The sequence below is a fragment of the Mus musculus genome, chromosome X (assembly GCF_000001635.26).
Source record: "Mus musculus strain C57BL/6J chromosome X, GRCm38.p6 C57BL/6J".
Taxonomy (NCBI): domain Eukaryota; kingdom Metazoa; phylum Chordata; class Mammalia; order Rodentia; family Muridae; genus Mus; species Mus musculus.
In genome coordinates this window covers 136273888-136294846 of record NC_000086.7, presented here as the reverse complement: position 1 = coordinate 136294846, position 20959 = coordinate 136273888, and the positions used below count along the sequence as shown (strand labels likewise).

The 20959-nt window shown below is 38.1% G+C and overlaps 1 pseudogene; it reads right to left on the bottom strand.

The window, feature by feature from the left end:
- Window positions 1–17223: 17223 nt before the first annotated feature.
- n-R5s12 lies at window positions 17224–17342 on the bottom strand (annotated as a pseudogene).
- Window positions 17343–20959: the final 3617 nt, after the last annotated feature.

Genomic DNA, 20959 nt, shown 5'->3' with positions numbered 1-20959 from the left:
CCGTATGTTGCTATTTTCTAGCCTTTGTCTTCATGTTCTCAAAATACTGAGGTGGGCGCCATTGTTTCCATCCCGGGGCTAGTCACAAGGTCCAAAATTCTAGGCATATAATAAATGAACAGCAGGGTCGACTTGAATCTGTATCCTTCCACGGGCAAATTACAGGATAACGTAAGCGTCAAAATATATTGTGATGATAATGGAGTATTCTTCTTAAAAAGAACAGGGATCTCTAGTAGTATTGAGAGAGACAAATTCATTAAAAGTGAAACTATACTCAATAACAAATAACGCTTGTAGCCTAGTAACTGCACAGGGAAGGAGGTACAGAAGCAACACTTAGCAGGTGTCATGGTAACAAGCGTTATGGCAAGAATCACACATAAAATACCACATCTGTACCAAACCGCACGGCAGTCACTGTTGAACTCTGTATACTGGCCAGGAAAACACACAAGTACTACCGCACAAGTACTAACCTTGTCCTTTCTGTGTTGGGAGATAATTATATTATGAAAATCATTAACTAGAAGTATTCTTCACAATACAAACATTCCAAGAGTTGCAGATGCATACATAGATATTCAAATGTAACACCTTTACTCTTTCCAACCACAATCTCCTTGAGAGAACTTACTGGGGGACAAAAGAAGAGAACCTCTGATTATACTGATTCCGTTTGGAGCAAGCATTTGACAGATGGCTGTCATAGAAGTCTTCCACAAAACTGGGCCTTGGACATTTGTTTATTTACTTATAATTCACTCCATTCCCAGCAACTTCAAATGCTGGAACTGAGACACAGATATATGTTAGCATCAAGGGCTTGTTTGATCATAGAGCAAGTAACCTAACATTTCAACCTAAACGAGTCTTTAATAGCCTCTATTAAGATTTACCTGAAGACAGTTGACTACAGTAAAATATGTGGGAAGTGTAATTTAAAATACCTGTCACTTAAAATGGCACCAGGAAATATGAAATAATTAGCAAAAATTTGCCAATTACTATGTAGTGCCTGGACAATGAATGGGACAAATCATTGCTGAGATAATATGCTGATGTATTCCCCATATTCTGGTAGACAACAAATACTATTAAATAATGAGTAATCTTCAGACACTGGGTTATTCACTTATTTAAAAAAAACTTTGAGAAGTCTTTAAGAATTGTTACATAATATCAGCAGGATAGTTTGGCTTTTATGAGTTTGGGTTAAGGTTTCCTGTCAGTTAGCAAAAAAAAAAAATCAAACTAGATCACAGGATGAGGGTCTCTTTGCCACCCATGTCCCCTTCGATGGCCCCTATTTCCATCTTATCTCAGGACAAGTGGATATCTACATGCACAAATATAAACATAGATACATCCTAAGTGGTAGGATACAAAAATCAACTCAAAATGAACAATTGGTCTAATGGGGTTAGAGAGACATCTCAGAGTTTAGGAGTGCACTTTGCTGTTACAGAGGATCCAAGTTCAGAAGGATGGACAATCTCTTCCAGTCTCCATATACACATAGCCTATACATAAACACACAAGCATATACACAGTGAAAAATGAAAATAAATCTAAAAAATAATTGATAAAAAAAACCAACCCAAATGCGAGTCTTGCAGCAGAAAACAATCAATGTTCAGGACCATGGATTAGGAGCAACATCCTTGGATATAACAAATCCCCTTTTCTTCCCCCAAGAACTAAAGTGCTAGGACTTCTGTAAAGTAAAAGGCATACACTCTTTCAAGTATATGGTAGAAAACAATAAAGATAAGCCCCTGTCTGGGAAAATAAATGTTTGAAAATCATGCATCAGATTAAAGGACTTCTTGTTTCCCCCAGAAAGTCTCACAAAAGCCATTAAGAAAATAGACAGTTCGATCAATAAATACACCAGAAGTTTTAATAGATGCCCCACTAAGAGAAACATACAAAATCAACATCCTTGATCCTGAAGAAAGAGAAACAGATAACTCTAATGGGAATGTCAACACTCCCATGAGAATAACCACAATTGAAGGCTTGTCATACCAAGTCCTGGCAAGTTTGTGGAGGATGAAACTCTCATACCCACTTCTGGTGGCCATGACAAACATGACAATTTCTTTGGAAAAAAATCTCAGTTTCTAAAAATGTAAATAATCCTCAAGTCATTCCATTCTTAGGCTTTTACCCGGGAGAAAGAAAACATTTCCTTAAAAAGGCTTATTTGTATAAGTTCATATCAGCTCTATGTTAAAGAGATTGAAATTGAAAGCAACCTAAACAATAGCCAACAGGTAAATAAATTAAAATCTGTGTGGCTGAAGAGGTTGCTCAGTAGCCAATATCATTGATTGTTCTTCCAGAAGACCTGAGTTCAATTTTCAAAGACCACATGAGAGCTCACAACTTGTCTGTAACTCCAGCTCCAGGGAACCCAACACCCTCTCCATGGGCACCACCAGTCATGCATGTGGTGTTCAAACTTATAGGGAGGCAAACACATACACACATAAAATAAAAATAAATCTTTAAAATTTTTCGTGAAGCCATATATTGCTATACTATTTAGTATTACAAATTAAAAAAATATATGCAACAAAATAGAGCAATTTAAACACACATACAAAATGAATGAAAGAAGCATGATATCTCTAAATTCTGATTCTATCTAAATACATTTCCAAGATATACAAATCTTCTATAATGTTAGATTGCTATGTTTGCCTGAAGACAGGATAGGCAGTAGGTGGGACAGAGAACCTGACTAACTTAAAAATGAAACCTTATGGGTTGGTAAATAATAATGAAACTTAGGCCTACTTGATTACAAGGTGTCTATTGTCATTATGGAGCAAAGAAGAAAATGATAAATGTTTTTTTCAAGGTTGGCAGGTTGAACTTCAGAGTTGGCCCAGTGATTAAGAGGACTTGTTGCTCTCACAGAAGACCTGGCCAGGGTTTGCAGCACCTACTTGGTGAGCCACAAAGGTCAGTATATCTAGTTCCAGGCGATGTAACACCCTTTTCTGGCCTTCACCCACTCATTATACGTACATGCTCAATATACATCATATTTTTTAACTGTAATCATTCAGAATTTTTTAAAGCAGATATGAAATGGTCAACAATGTAGTGAACAAGGTCTCTTAAAATCAAGAAATGTCTGTGTTAAAATCAGATTCTTAGCAAGACCATCAAAACAAATGCATCTTTTAACAGTCAAGACAGTCATCTAAATCACTGATGATGGTTTAAGTGGATATTACCACTGAAGATCTCAGAGATCCGGTGGATGAGCATTCTTGTCTCCTTTTCACAAAGGGAGAATTGGGCAGAGAGCAGGCCCAGGTGCCTATTTTATTCTCCATGAACACCCCACATTTTCATAGAAAAATGGCTCCTGGGCACCCTGAACCAGGACAGTTCACTCACTCTGTGTAACCAGGAGGAATCCACATCTTTCTCCTACAAGAGATCGTGCAGTACCAAAGGACTTGGGTCTGTAATTATTGAAGGTCACCCCCTCCCCACCATAAAACAATCACATTCTCAGCTCAGTCCAAATACTTGGGGGCAGGGAACTTCCGGCTCTTCTTGCCAGATCACCTAGTGCTGCACACACACACACACACACACACACACACACACACACACACAAAAGCTATCCTGCTAGCCTTAATGACGTCAGGTTTCTATAGCAACCGCCATCCACAGGCTGCTGTATAGAGACGCCCCCGCTCATCCTCTCTTGTGCCCTAGACTTTCTCTGAATATAAAATGCCTTCACCTTCAGGCTACCTGAGAAAGCATAGTGAGAGAAAGTGGGATGGGACTCAGGAAATTAAAAGAACTCTGACCAGGTTATGTGAACAAAACATATCCCTAGAGACTGGCCCCTACTCTCTGTAATAGATCATGCTGGTTTCCATTTAAAAGTCCTCAAGGTCACCGTAATGATGTCAGGTTTCTATGGCAACCGCTATTCGCAGGATGTTCAACAGACTGGAAATGCTTCCCTCACAGCCCTCCCTTCCTTGTCTTTTCATTTTTCTGAAAGCAAAACAACATCACCCTTTAACCCACCTGAGAGAGCAAACTCATTTACGAAACCAAGCAGGAAAGCAGGCAATTGGCAGAAGCCTGTCCAATTTGGTGAAATTAAGCATGTTTCTGTGATCAAAAATTTTGTTTTGTTTTTTTTTAAAGTAACTGCCTAAATAAATACTAAATAATTAAATAGAACAAATATGTTTAAAAATGACAGTGACAAGTGTTTTCTTTTTAAATCTTATACATGGAATCTGGGCAAAAAGGACATAAAAAATAGGAATATCGCTAGAAAAAAAAGAATGGAATCTGCAGAGAAAGTGATTTGCAGAAGATCACATTATGATGTGTATATGGATATGTCATAATGGAGCTCATTATTTTAATATATTAAAATTTTAAGTACCCTGTCCAAAACAAACAAAAAGCAAAAATAAATCTTGGCCATGGAAGAGTAGTATAAGTAAAAGGAAACCAAGCAATATCTTTTGGGGCTCCAGTAGATTAATTTAGTTGTCAGAAATCTAACCACTTCAGTCATACATTGGCTTAATCTTAAAAAATTTTACCTACCACTGCTGATATTTTCTCCCATATAGAAGGGTATCCACTAACCAATATGCAATAGCCCCTCTGTCTGCATAGTTGGTCATGATCTACCTGACTTGGTATACTGAAAATTGTGTGCATGTGCATGTGTGTATATGCGTGCGTATATGCGTGTGTATGTGTGTGTGTGTGTGTGTGTGTGTGTGTGTGTGTGCATATGCATGTGTGTGTGTACTAGGATGACTTTTAAATAGACTTAAAACTGTTTCCCTGTTTTTGTGTCTGTCTCCCAAAGTACTTCTATCTCTTTCTTCAAAAGGCTTAGATGACATAGCAAAATTCATTCTGTGCAAAATCTAAGATCTAAACCAAGAGTGTCCAATTTTGACATTGCAACATTACATTATCATCTACAAATTTCATGCTCAAGAGCTGTGCAATGAAGCTCCAAAGAAACATTAATAAACAGTAAAATTTTTAAGTAGGCTTCTAATTTGGGGTTGGGTCACATTCATAATTATGTTTTAACAGACCCCCTAAGGACACAAAAGAAGAAAACTACAGGGACTTTATACTTTAGAAGGTTAAGAGTTTCTAACATGTTGGCTTCCTACTAATATTTCCAAAATTTTCCAGACACTCAACCTGCAATGCTGAGTTGAGGCAGTCACAAAGGTCACAGGTATCTGCTGTCTTATAAAAGAGTTCTTCTGTGAATGGCTGAACAAGGAAAGTAACTTTAATAACAAGGGCTATCCTGGTAGCAGGAAACAGTGTTTCAAGAACCACCTTTTTGTAATAGATATAATAGAAAATAAATGGACAGTTATCCCCATGATAGGTTACAGAGTTTGAATATATGGCGAGGTCATATGATAGTTCCACTTTTGATCTTTTAAAAAAAATTTCACACTTACTTCCATTTCATCAGTTTACACTCACAACAGTGGATAAAGGTTCCTTATCTCCTCACACTCTTTTTTGGGGGAGGGGGGTTCGAGACAGGGTTTCTCTGTGTAACCCTGGCTGTCCTGGAACTCACTCTGTAGACAAGACTGGCCTCGAACTCAGAAATCCACCTGCCTCTACCTCCCAAATGCTGGGATTAAAGGCGTGTGCCACCACGTCCAGCAACACACTCTTGCTTACATTTGTTATCATTTGGTTTTATTGATAAAAGCCATTCTGAGTAGGGCTCTGAGGAATATAAGTTTAAACATTTCTGAAGTCGAATGATTTGGTTAATTTTTGAAATGTTTATATCATTTGTATTTCTCTTTTGAGAATGATTTGTTCAGTTCTATAAACCATTTTAATTGGGTTTCTTGTTTTCTTGATGTTTGACTTCTTGAATTCTTTGTATATTCTAGATGTTAATCTTCTATAACCCATTTTTATTAGGTTGTTTTCTTTAGTTTGGTTCCTTGAATTCTTTGTATAACCTAGATGGTAGTCTTCTGTTGTTCATATAAGACTATAAAGAATTTCTCCTTGTTCTTGAATAGCAGTTTCCTTAATTTTTTAATTTCATGAGATCCTATTTGTTAATTTTTGCTTTTATTTCTCAAAAGATGGGTACCCATATTTTTAAAGTATATTTATATTCTTCCACTTTGCTTAAAGTTTTTATTAGTTCTATGAATTTTCTTTTATTAGCTTCTCTTATCATATGGCTCTAACTAAATATTTCTATACTATATTAAATACAAGTGGAGACACCCTTGTCTTATAGATCTTAATGAAATGCTTAAAGATTTTCTCTATTTTATATAGTATTCACTATAGGTTTTTCATGTCAAGGCTTTATTTTGCAGGGATATTTTCTTGCTGTTCCAAGGTCCTTGAAGAATTTGTCAAAATCTTTTGCTACACCATTAGATGTAGATGATAATGTGACATTTTGTCCATGAGCCCATGACATAAATTATTGTTGTTTTGTTTTTATGAAGCAGAATCTTACCTTATCCCAGGCTGACTTAAAACTCACGCAGTATACCAACTGACCTCAAACTCATGTTGATCCTCCTAACTCAGCTTTATGAATTTTGTGATTAACGCTGTGACTCCCCTACATACAAGGATTTTTTTTAACAAGGATGGCAAGATCACTCTGTGAAGAAAGGACAGACTTTTCAACAAATAGCATTTGAGAAATAGGTCATTCACTGTAAAGGTCAAATTTGACTCGTATGCTTACACTGTATGAAAATGGATCAAAGGGGCTGGCAAGATGGCTCAGTGGTTAAGAGCAGTGACTGCTCTTCTGAAGAATCTGCTTTCAAATCCCAGCAACCATATGGTGGCTCACAACCATCCATAATGAGATCTGATACCCACTTCTGGTGTGTCTGAAGACAGCTACAGTGTACATATATGTAATAAATAAATAAATCTTTAAAAAAGAAAATAGATCAAAGACCTGAACATGACAACTAAAGTTATAAAAGCTCTTAAATGAATATGTAAGAATAAAGCTTCACCATACTGGAATAACAATATATTAGATATGATACCAAAGTACAGATGGCAAAAGAAAAATTAGCTAAGTTTGGTTTTATCAACATCCAAAACTTTTAGCATATCAAAGCATATTACCAACACTCAGAGAATGAAAAAAAATTTAAATATCTAAAAAAGGATTAAAAATTAATCATAAAAATCATTTAAATATCTAAGAAAGTATTAAAATTTTTAAGTATATACGAAAGGATGGATATTTACAATATATATTATTTCCAGGGTAAAGTGGCTTCCTCATAGAAACCAAGTAATTGTATTTATGTAATTTATAAAGGTATTTATTTACATTTATTGAACCATTCTCACATCACTAATAAAACTAACTTGATCATCGGAAATCTTTTGAATGTGTTTTTGAAATTCAATTTATAAATATTTTATTGAGAATTTTTTGAAATTGGTCTGTAATTTTATTCTTTTGTTGCATCTTTGTATTCTTTTGGTATTAGGGTAACAATGACATCATAAAAATAGAGTTACACAGTCTGCACAGGTGAGTGTGAGGACTACAGAAGCTACACAGCTTCTAGGACAGACACCGTTTCGGGCTGCAGACATCCAGGCACCTTCCCTGCCAGAGAAGAGGTGTCCGCCCTGGAGGGCTCTGCCGGAGCATCTGGGGGAGCCCTCTTGGGTCCCGGATCCCTCAGAGACTAGTCAGCACAGGTGAGAGTGTGGACTACAGAAGCGACACAGCTTCTGGGACAGGCAGAAGTGACACAGCTTCTGGGACAGGCCCTGTTTCGGGCCTTCAACTTCAGTCAGTAGACAGGTCGAAACACCAGATATCTGTGCACCTTCCCTGCAAGAGGAGAGCTTGCCTGAAGAGAGTATTCTGATCACTGAAACTCAGGAGAGAGCTACATTCCCAGGTCTGCTGACAGAGGACAACAGAATCACAGGAGGAACAAGCTCCAACCAGAGACAACTATAACAACTAACTCCAGAGATTACCAGATGGCTAAAGGCAAACGTAAGAATCTTACTAACAGAAACCAAGACCACTCACCATCATCAGAACCCAGCACTTCCAATTCAGCCAGTCCTGGATACCCCAATACACCCAAAATGCAAGACTCAGATTTAAAGTCATATCTCTTGAAGCTGGTAGAGGACATCAAGAAAGACTTTAATAACTCACTTAAAGAAATACAGAACACTGCTAAAGAGGTAGAAGTCCTTAAAGAAAAACAGGAAAACACAACCAAACAGGTGATGGAATTGAATAAAACCATACAAGACCTAAAAAGGGAAGTAGATACAATAAAGAAAACCCAAAGTGAGACAATGCTGGAGATAGAAACCCTAGGAAAGAAATCTGGAACCATAGATGCGAGCATCAGCAACAGAGTACAAGAGATGGAAGAGAGAATCTCAGGTGCAGAAGATTTCATAAAGAACATCGGCACAACAACCAAAGAAAATACAAAACGCAAAAGGATCCTAACTCAAAACATCCAGGAAATACAGGACACAATGAGAAGACCAAACCTACGGATAATAGGAGTAGATGAGAATGAAGATTTTCAACTTAAAGGGCCAGCAAATATCTTCAACAAAATTATAGAAGAAAACTTCCTAAACCTAAAGAAAGATATGCCCATGAACATACAAGAAGCCTACAGAACTCCAAATAGACTGGACCAGAAAAGAAATTCCTCCCAACACATAATAATCAGAACAACAAATGCACTAAATAAAGATATAATATTAAAAGCAGTAAGGGAAAAAGGTCAAGTAACATATAAAGTCAGGCCTATTAGAATTACACCAGACTTCTCACCAGAGACTATGAAAGCCAGAAGATCCTGGACAGATGTTATGCAGACCCTAAGAGAACACAAATGCCAGCCCAGGCTACTATACCCAGCCAAACTCTCAATTACCATAGATGGAGAAACCAAAGTATTCCACGACAAAACCAAATTCACACACTATCTTTTCATGAATACAGCCCTTCAAAGGATAATAAAAGGAAAACACCAACACAAGGACGGAAACTACATCCTAGAAAAAGCAAGAAAGTTAACCTTCAACAAACCTAAAAGAAGACAGCCGCAAGAACAGAATCCCAGCTTTAAAAACAAAAATAACTGGAAGCAACAATTGCTTTTCTTTAATTTCTCTTAATATCAATGGACTCAATTCCCCAATAAAAAGACATAGGCTAATAGGCTGGCTACACAAACAGGACCCAACATTTTGTTGCTTACAGGAAACCCACCTTGGGGAAAATGACAGACACTACCTCAGAGTGAAAGGCTGGAAAACAATTTTCCAAGCAAATGGTCCGAAGAAACAAGCTGGAGTAGCCATTCTTATATCGAATAAAATTGACTTCCAACACAAAGTTATCAAAAAAAAAAAAAAAAAAAAAAAAACAAGGAGGGGCACTTCATACTCATCAAAGGTAAAATCTCCCAAGATGAACTCTCAATTCTGAATATCTATGCTCCAAATACAAGGGCAGCCACATTTATTAAAGAAACTTTAGTAAAGTTCAAAGCACACATTGCACTTCACATAAGAATAGTGGGAGATTTCAACACCCCACTCTCACCAATGGACAGATCCTGGAAACAGAAACTAAACAGAAACACATGGACACTAACAGAAGTTATGAAACAAATGGATTTAATTGATATTTACAGAACATTTTATCCTAAAACAAAAGGATAAACCTTCTTCTCAGCACCACATGGTACCTCCTCCAAAATTGACCATATAATTTGGTCACAAAACAGGACTCAACACATACAAAAATATTGAAATTATACCATGCATCCTATGTGATCACCACGGACTAAAGCTGATCTTCAAGAACAACAGAAATAATAGAAAGCCAACATTCACGTGGAAACTGAACAACACTTTACTCAATGATTCCTTGATTGAAAATGAAGACCAAAGTGTGGACACTTTGACCCTTCTTAGAATTGGGAACAAAACACCCATGGAATGAGTTACAAAGACAAAGTTTGGAGCTGAGACGAAAGGATGGACCATCTAGAGACTGCCATATCCTGGGATCCATCCCATAATCAGCTTCCAAATGCTGACACCATTGCATACACTAGCAAGATTTTGCTGAAAGGACCCAGATATACCTGTCTCTTGTGAGACTATGCCGGGGCCTAGCAAACACAGAAGTGGATGCTCACAGTCAGCTAGTGGATGGACCACAGAGCCCCCAATGGAGGAGCTAGAGAAAGTACCCAAGGAGCTAAAGGGATCTGCAACCCTATAGGTGGAACAACAATATGAACTAACCAGTACCCCCCTGGAGCTCTTGTCTCTAGCTGCATATGAATCAGAAGATGGCCTAGTCGGCCACCAGTGGGAAAAGAGGCCCATTGGTCGTGCAAACTTTATATGCCTCAGTACAGGGGAACGCCAGGGCCAAGAAGTGGGAGTGGGTGGTTGGGGGAGTGGGTGGATGAGCGTGTGGGAGACTTTTGGGATAGCACTGGAAATGTAAATGAAATCAATGCCCAATTAAAAAAAAAGAAAATGAAGCCACAACATACCTAAACTTATGAGACACAATGAAGGCAGTCTTAAGAGGAAAACTCATTGCCCTGAGTGCCTCCAAAAAGAAACTAGAGAGAGCATACACTAGCAGACTGACAGCACACCTAGAAGCTCTAGAACTAATGGAAGCAAATTCACCCAAGAGGAGTAGATGGCAGAAAATAATCAATCTCAGGGCTGAAATCAACCAAGTGGAAACAAAAAGAACTATTCGAAGAATCAACCAAACCAGGAGCTGGTTCTTTGAGAAAATCAACAAGATAGGTTAACCCTTAGCCAGACTAACTAGAGGGCACAGGGACAGTATCTTAATTAACAAAATCGAAAATGAAAAAGGAGACATAGCAACAGAACATGAGGAAATCCAAAACATCATCAGATCCTACTACAAAATCTATACTCAACAAAACTAGAAAACCTGGATGAAATGGACAACTTCCTAGACAGATAACAGGTACTAAAGTTAAGTCAGGATCAGATTAACAATCTAAACAGTCCCATTTCCCCTAAAGAAATAGAAGCAGTCATCAATAGTCTCCCAACCAGAAAAAAGCCCAGGACCAGATGGGTTTAGTGCAGAGTTCTATTAGACCTTCAAAGAAGACCTAATTTCAACCCTTCTCAAACTATTCCACAAAATAGAAACAGAAGGTACCCTACCCAATTCATTCTATGAAGCCACAATTTCTCTAATACCTGAACCACACAAAGATCCAACAAAGAAAGAAAACTTCAGACCAATTTCCCTTATGAATATCGATGCAAAAATACTCAATAAAATCCTCACAAACTGAATCCAAGAACATATCAAAATGATCATCCATCATGACCAAGTAGGTTTTATTCCAGGGATGCAGGGGTGGTTTAATATATGGAAATCCATCAATGTAATCCACAATATAAACAAACTCAAAGACAAGAACCACATGATCATCTCGTTAGATGCTGAGAAATCGTTTGACAAAATCCAACACCCTTTCATGATAAAAGTTTTGGAAAGATCAGAAATTCAAGGCCCATACCTAAACATGATAAAAGCAATCTACAGCAAACCAGTAGCCAACATCAAACTAAATGGAGAGAAACTCAAAGCAATCCCACTAAAATCAGGGACTAGACAAGGCTGCCCACTTTCTCCCTACCTATTCAATATAGTACTTGAAATTCCGGCCAGAACAATTCGACAACAAAAGGACACTAAGGGAATCCAAATTGGAAAGGAAGAAGTCAAAATATCACTATTTGCAGATGATATGATAATATATATAAGTGACCCTAAAAATTCCACCAGAGAACTCCTAAACCTGATAAACAGCTTCAGTGCAGTAGCAGGATATAAAATTAACTCAAATAAATCAATGGCCTTTCTCTACACAAATGATAAACGGACTGAGAAAGAAATTAGGGAAACAACACCCTTCACAATAGTCACAAATAATATAAAATACCTTGCTGTGACTCTATCTAAGGAAGTGAAAGACCTGTATGATAAGAACTTCAAGTCTCTGAAGAAAGAAATTGAAGAAGATCTCAGAAGATGGAAAGATCTCCCATGCTCACGGATGGGAAGGATTAATATAGTAAAAATGGCTATCCTGCTGAAATCAATCTATAGATTCAATGCAATCCCCATCAAAATTCCAACTCAATTCTTCACTGAGATAGAAAGGGCAATTTGCAAATTCATCTGGAAAAATGAAAAAACCTAGGATAGCAAAAACTATTCTCAACAATAAAAGAACCTCTGGTGGAATCACCATGCCTGACATTGAGCTATACTACAGAGCAATTGTGATTAAAAAAAAAACTGCATGGTACTGGTACAATGACAGACAGGTAGATCAATGGAATAGAACTGAAGACCCAAAAATGAATCCACACAGAAGTGGGAGTGGGTGGGTAGGGGAGTAGGGGGGAAGGTATGCGGGACTTTTGGGATAGCACTGGAAATGGAAATGAAGAAAATACCTAATAAAATTTTTTTAAAAAGAAAATATCTAATAATAAATAAATAAATAAATAAATAAAATAGATTTAGGTAAAGTTGCTGACTTTTCTGATACATGACATGGAATAGTGTGAGATGCATTAGTGTTAGCTCTTCTTTGAATGTCTGGTGAAATTCACCAGCAAATGCATCTGGGACTGGATATTTTTCAGATGCGAAATTTCAAGCTGTCTGCTATATTTCTGCTTAAATTGTGTTTTTTAATAATCTTGGTTTATTTTTGGCATATAGTAATCCATCTATTTTGTTATGACTTGTCAAAAATGAAATCTGTTTTTAAGGTATCTATTGTAACCATTTTCCCTCTAATTTTATTAATTTGAGTCTTCTTTCTTTTGGTTAGTTTATTAGGGTTACTATTCACATTTTGGGGTTAATTGATGGGTTTCCGTATGTTTGCTTTACTGAGTTCGGTGAGCCTGTATTTGGTGCATATATATTGAGAATTAAATTTTCCTTCTGATAGATTGTTCCCTTTATTAGTATGAGGTAACCTTCTTTACCACCTACTCTGACAAGAACTGATTTAAACTCTATCCTTAGGGATATTAGAATAGCAAAAACATCTGCTTGTTTCTTGGTTCCGTTTGCTTGAAATATTTTTTCCATGCTTTTCACCCTAAGAGTGTATTTAATTTTGGTAGTAGGGTGTGTTTCTTGGGGGCAGCAAAAGAAGGTTCTATTTTCTAATCCAATCTGTTAGTCTGTGGTTTTTGAAGGGTGAACTGAGATCACTGATATTCAGAGTTTTTGTTGAAGGATGTGCTGCAATACTGCTAGGGCCTTTGGATTTTAGAGCTTGTTAAACTAAGGAATGTTGTGCTTAAGAAGTAAAACTAGAGGATAATTATGGAAGAAAGAGGAAGAGAAGAGTTTTTAAAAGTATGAGTACCTATTTGATGAGATCAGGCGCATTCAGGGTGGTATGGCCATAGACGAGTACCTATTTGAAATCTAGCAGAAGCAATAAGATATAGTTGAATGATATTATAAAGAATGCTTCGTAGTTGACTAGGTGAAGATATACACTCAACAACCCTAAAACCTAAATGAGCAGTGTATTAATTCACATGGTTGTAGTACAAGTTCATGCTATGCTAGTTACAATTAAATATCATGATACATCCCCTTGAAATTTCTTCAACAATACCTCGATAAGATGTTCTGTCATCTGTATACACATACAAACCGAAAAAAATATATAGTCAAATTTCTAATGAAGTCTTACCACGTCTTCAGAAGTAAGAGAATCCCAGTGACTAAAACATGCCTTGTAATTCTAAGGTGTGTGAGAAGCAAACCAAAAGGAAGAAATGGTTCTTACCCAATGAAAAAAGGATCACTCAAAAGGAGAAACTATTTCATCAAACTTTTAAAGCATTTTGGATTTACATGTCTGCTTAGTGTAGTCTATGTGTTGTTTTGGGTCAGAAGGATGCTTTTCTGTTCCTGTGGTGTCTGTCACCTGGAACTGCAGTCATCTATTAGTCTGAAAATCTAGAGGGTCTCCTCACATGCTTTGCAACTAGTGTTTGCATCTGCTATGTGCTCAGCAGGGGCTGTTCCCTGAAGCAACTTGTTTGATCTCTGGACCTCCAGGGTTACCTGTAAGGGGGTGGGCGGTAAAAACTGGTCAAATTCATGTTCAGAATAAACGATGAATATTTTATCTGTAAAGATTGGTTATATGTGTTAAACTGACTTGGCCATTTGTGCTTAGATAACTCAACATTATTCTTCCTGTTTCTGCAACAATGTATTTGGATTGGTTAATATTTAAACCTGTAGTGACTCAGACTGAATAAAACAGATTGTACTCCGTAATGTAGGTGAGAATTATCCAGTCATTTGGAAGCCCAAGGAAAGCAAAATCCATCTGCTTTTGAGCAAGAGAGACTTCGTAGCAGATAATCACGGAGTTTGAGCTACCTTAGATTTACCATCTTCTCCAGACTGAAGTTTGCTCTCTGCCTCCAACATACATACCCACAACCATACCCATTCTCTCTCTTTCTCTCAATGTAGCATACATCTTTATTTTGTTCGTTTGAATGCATCTGTACTTTCTGTGTTCCTAAATCTAACAGTCCTAAGGGAAGAACCTCAGGATACATGATTGTAATGAACATCTGAGATGACACTTTCAAAGAGGCAGGTCTGGTAAAATGTACAGATGACATTGTCCAAAAGACAGAGACTGCCAATATCTAGAATAAAGGGGACTTCCATAGACACTATAGATGTCAAATAAGCATATGTGTTTGTTTTCTTGGGCTTGTATTATTATGGATTAACAAGTTGATTGGTCTTTGAATAAGAAACCCTATTTTTAAAAAATACACATCATGGAGGTTCTGGTGTGTATAACTGCTAAAGAGAACTGGCTGATGGGGCAGGTCAAGAGGCCACAGTAGCATTTATTGCTCTGGGGGGGGGGGGAACAGAAACTATTTATAAAGTATATTTTTTCTGAAAATTGCAGCTCCAGGCTCTTTGGTGTCTGCGCTAAATCTCAAGACAGCCCTCCTATGAGGTATTTCTATTCTGTCTTCACGGATGTGTGAGTACAACACACATGCTCCTGATCTCACAGACAGATGGCAAGGAGTCTGCACACCAGACCCTTGCCAGAGCCAGGAAAAGTCTGTCAACTCAGGTACCTTGAAAGACTGGTGGATGATCAAATGTGTGAGAACACATTCTGCTGTGAGGGTTGGTCCCTTCCGGTGTTACGGCTCTGCATTTTCAACAAGGGCGGGGTTAGGGCCCTCCCCCTTGTTTTAGGGACTTTTATGTCAGCTATGGAAAAATAAGCTATCTAGAGCCAAGGCTTATTTCATCTTATATGAAAAAATGGTATGGATGGAGAATGTAAGGCTACTTGTAACTCATAGGGAGGTCTGTGTTTCTGAGGACATAGAAAAGGGAGAGTTTTCTCAGACAGGGATTAAGGGTGGTTTACAGATCCCTTCTGGAGTAGGGACCTGAGCTCTGTTACAATAATTAAAGAGCATCCAGTGGTGTGCTCAAGAACTGAGTAGCTAACCAGGAGGTAGATTTTTCTGTTCAAATGGAACAAAGAGTAGAGTGGTGTCCTGGGGCCAAATGTTATAGAGCTAGTTAGGGAACCTCTCAATTCAGCCATGAACAATGAGAACACACACAAGGAGTAGAAGAGCATACCTCAAGCCTTTTCTAGAGTATCAGGGGGTACTGATTTATCGAATAGCATTACCATTTACCATTTTAAATATTTACCATGCAGTTAAAAATTATCTCTTAACACTGATTCCAGTCAACTACACACTGCTTCTTCACATCTAAGCAAGAAAAATCATTTATGCTTGTTAATGTAGTGTACTATTGTTGGACTTTTAGCAAACTTTCTCAATCTTCCATCTTCTTTCCATATCAATAGCATATTTGACATACAAATTTTAATTGTAAAGACAGTGGATCATTTTTAAAGCTTTGATACACACCCTGAGTAACTATAGAGTTTGGCAAGATTCATGGTACATCCTTTTAAAATGGAAATTGGAGAACTGTGAGATCTTAATATAATACTGGGAGAGAAAAACTTGGCACACATTCTTTGTGGAAACCCTTGGCAGTGTTTATGAGAGAGTAAAGAGAGACTGCATCAGCATCTGTTTCCTTAAGTCTGTACTCAGGGAGCCTTGGGCACATGAGCTAGCAGGATCAATGCAGTAACAAATGCCACTTCATTAGGAAGATCCAGGAAGTCAATTAATCAATAACCAATACATCAGGGATTTAAGACATGAAAGCTGGTATTCTATAGCCTTGACTGCATAGGAATGGCTGAAAAATACTATGGTTTTAGGATACTTTTTAAATGTTCTAAAACAAACATACTTAGCATAAATAACTCTCTACTTAGTTTCTATCTTGGATTATAAAGTGATCCATTAGCTACTTTGCAAATGCAGAAAATGCATTCACATACTACTAGGACTAGAACTATACTCTTAAATCCCACCATACTATTATCAGGGTGCTATATTTCCTCAAATTATCATCTTCACATGTGCACAAATGTGTATACCTATGTGCTTGTATGTGTGTTGAATGCAAGTCTAGCTTAAATGAGCCAATAAGGAAGCACGGTTTGATTTGTGGCTCCTCTGCATTGAGATTACTCTTGCCATCTGTGCTAAGCCATCTAACCCACTTCTGATGCTATCCCATTCGGAAAACGGCAACAGTGTGAAGCCAGCACTATTCACGTTCCCCTTTTCCTTGCCCCGTTGAACTAGGACTTCATTGCTACTCTAAGCTTGCCTTACTGTCCTAATGATCCACTTTAACACAGGACTGCTCAGCAAAGCGGGCGTAAAAGGCAGAATAGTCAAATACAGCACTGTTCCGTAAGACAGCATTAGTTTCTCCCTGTAAGTACTCCTGCGTCATAGTTTCACTATTGTGAAATTCAAAATAGTGCCTGGGTGCCATTGTAAGTTCTCTTTTACTCAGTCTTACTTAGATGGTATTGTTTGACCTTTAAGCATACAGCACCTGGTTTGACACTATGTTTGACTCCCCCCACCTCTGTCCTCTCTTTCCTATAACACCGGGTATTCCCAGGCAAAATCTCATCCAAGTACTAACCAGGCCTGACCCTACTTAACTGCTGAGATCAGACAAGATCAGGAGTGTTCAGAGTGGTGTGGCCCTAGACTTGAATCTTAAACATTTGAAGACTTTGCAAGTCTGGAAATATATTCAAGGGGGTAATATTTTTTTAAATACATTGATCCTTCTTTTGTGGTCCAGTTTATAGCTCAATTTTGGGAAGTAGAATGAAAAAACTTTTATTTAGTTAGTTATTTAGTTATCATGGTAAATGGAGAGTAAGCCCAGGGCCTTTTACACACTAGAGAAGTGCTCGACCACTGAACTACACCCACAGTGCACAGGTCCATTTTAAAGATTTTTTTCAAGCAGTTGTTTGCTATGTTTCACATAGTAATAAGATAAATCTATCACTAGTTTTGCAAATCTTTAATATCATTACTGACATTTTCCTAATTATGCTATTATATACCCAAAACTTACATTATGCTTTTTTATATTGACTATAGATTTTCCAACCTGTCTGTTAGGAGTCGATTCTGAATTGCCCATCCCTGTCCCTGAAGAGCAGTGTGGGCTTGGCTGACAGTTGATGTGTTTGGGGGAAATGATAGGTTTCTGAGGTCCCTGACCTAATCAATGGATTAATCTCTTTGTTAGCAGTGAGGAGAGGGACACCCAGGCAGTGGCACTCTCAGCAGCCTGTATTCCTCTGTGCTATTTGGGACCTCGGCGCAGGCTGGATTTTATAGCTTTGCTGCTGAAAGGAACGTCAGGACTAGTTAGTTTATGAAGCAGTGCTGCAGATTTGTATTAAAGCCACTTTACTATAACTTAAGCACAACAGTTGAGAGAGAGCCAGGCTCTCAGAAGAAATTAAGGCATATCTGAGAGCATGAGCGTAGCTTCCCAATGAAAAGAATTGCAGATCATTAGACAAATCCAAGTATGTATACGGGCTCCATAAGAAGAACAAGCTATTCATTACCAACATTAGCTGTATACACTGGGTTTTGTGGCTCTTAGTTTTCCTCTCAGAAGATAGTTAAGAATTTTTTTCTTTTCCCTCCTCCTTTGTTGAGATTATAGAGTGGCTATGAAGATGACTTAGGTAAAATTCTAATCTGACGAAGGAAACCCAGAACCCTCTAGTATTGTGCAAGACGTTTTGTAAACGGACTACCAGGTGTTTGCTAGAATATTCCAGGTTTTCAGCTGGGAAGTGAGAAAGGATTTTTGCTCAAGGCAGGCAGGGTAGGAGGAGTCCAATAGCACCTGGCTAGGAACTGTTAATTGCAGTGTGCTGGAATTCTTTGCTTCTTTGCTGCCTGGAGGTTTCCAATGGATTCTGGGTTGGAAGGGAGTCCCTTTTCCTTCTCATGTCCCCAATATTTTCCCTGTCTTTTTATCCTCACTCAGCCTGATGAATCCATAATTGTGGCCTTATTGAAAACTGGCAGGGGCTAAGAGGTAGGGCCTGGTTGAAAGTAGCAGGTGAGCAAGTATACATCTTGTAAAATAGAACTTGTGGCTGGCCCCTTCCTGTATCTGTCTGCATCCTGACAAAGAAAGTGAGCAATGCTTGCCACATATTCTTTTACCTTGATGGTTCTGCTTCACCTCAGACCCAATAAAACACAACCAACTGATGATGGCTGAAACCTCTGAGAACAGAAGGCAAAATCTCTCGTCATTTAAAGGTTGATTTGTTCAGGTAATTATCATGGTGACAGAAAAGTAGCTTGTTTGTTTGTTTATTCATTTATTTATTTATTCTGATTTTTACTTTTGTGTTGGTTAATACTTAACAGAATCTATAGTCACCAGAGACAAGCCTGGGGAAATGTCTGTCAGGAATTATCTTCGATTAAATTAGCTCCTTGGTACTTGTGTAAGAGCTTATCTAAGTTAGGCTAATTGAGGTGAAAAGACTCCTATTGAATGTGGGTAGGACCATTCCTTGGCTGAAGTATTGCATGAAATGCAACAAAGGGAACAGAACAGCATCTACCACCCTCTGCTTCCTGATTCAATGTGACCAGCTGCCTCCTCAAAGCTTCCTCCATGCCTTCGTTACCATGATGGACAGGAACCAAAACAAACCCATTCTCTTTTAAGTTGCTTTGGTCAGAGCATTTATTCACAGCAACCAGGAAAGTAATAAAGCATTCTTCCATGGACGGGTAGAAGTTAAGGAGTATGAGACTCCTAGTGAGTTGATTGATAGGGTTTTTTTTTCTTTATTAAATGGCCCTGTTTATCAGCAGAACTCTCATTGCCTTAATTCATTTCTTTCTTAAATGTTACTGTTTTTCTATAGAACATTCATTGCCTTCAGTGATATTTAAAAAAAAAAAACAACAACAATACCAGATTTCTTATAGAGTATAACTTTCACCATTTTCTTAAATTCATCTTCTCTCTGTCATATACCTAATGTGAACACTTTATCACCATCTTATACTTTTTCTTTTCACTGCTTTGCTTAGAGTAGAAAGGGGACAGGACTTAGATTTTCATCTAATTGCTTCTGATAAATTACAGACTCGGAGTCTTAAGAACTGAGCTGTATTTCTTCTATAAACATTGCAAGTTCAATTTCCTCCTAGTCTCTATGTTCCCCTTGGCTGATTTTATCTTCTTCTGCAGTTATTACTGCAGTCCTATGAATGACAATTTAATTTAATATTTCTAGGCAGACCTATCTTATCCTAGAGTTCATTAAGGCTTGTAAAAGCGAAAGGTCTGATATAAACACTTTCAGACATCCCTGGCTGAGTTTCCAGGAGGAGGGGGAACCAGCTGCAATCTTTGCATAGTTTTTTCAAGGCCTCTTTGAAGTGTTCAGGCTGGCTGGTGCTGACAGACAGGGAGTTTGCCTGGTTCTTTGGCTGATGGTCCCTGTGCTTAAGGCAGGCAGAGCAGGAGGAAAGAATTCAATAGCGGCTAGTTAGGAGTCCAATTGCCCTATCCCTCCGTGTCTGCTTTTTACACAGTTTAACAGTGATGGTGATTTACCCAGGGCCACAGAGAGAGGCAGGTCCTCTTTGCCTGTCTCAGTTGGAGTTACAGTACAAGCTATCTAAAAATCTAAAAGCCAGCTCTTTCTAAACAAGTGATACCAGTAAAGAAGACCAAACAGACATGGAATTTTGATAATCTCATTAATGGAATCCAGGCTTTTTACTGCTGGGACAATTTTTTTTGGCGGGGGAGGGGGGCGGTTGGTTGTTTTGTTGTTGTTTTTGGGGTTTTTTTTTTTTTTTTTTTTTTTTTTTTTGGTTTTTCGAGACAGGGTTTCTCTAGATAGCCCTGGCTGTCCTGGAACTTACTCTGTTAGACCAGGCTGGCCTCGAACTCAGAAATCCACCTGCCTCTGCCTCCCAAGTGCTCAGATTAAAGGCGTACACCACCAGACAATTTCTAATCTTAAATAAAAGGTTCTATTTTGTTCTAGTAGACAAAAGTAAGTTACTTTATGTTCAAAAAGTTGCCAACTGAAATGTGCTGGCTTGAAAATTGCTCCCCAGCTTTGGCTAAATGAAAGCTAATTTGGAGGATGGTCTCACATGCCCCAGGATAGCTTTGAACTTAAAAATCTTTCTACCCCAACTCCCAAATGGTAGAATTACAGACCAATGCCACTACACCTACCTTCTAAGGTTAGAAAGATGCAGTATTTCTTCTATGAGACTCTGCATCTGACTCCACTATGATTCTATT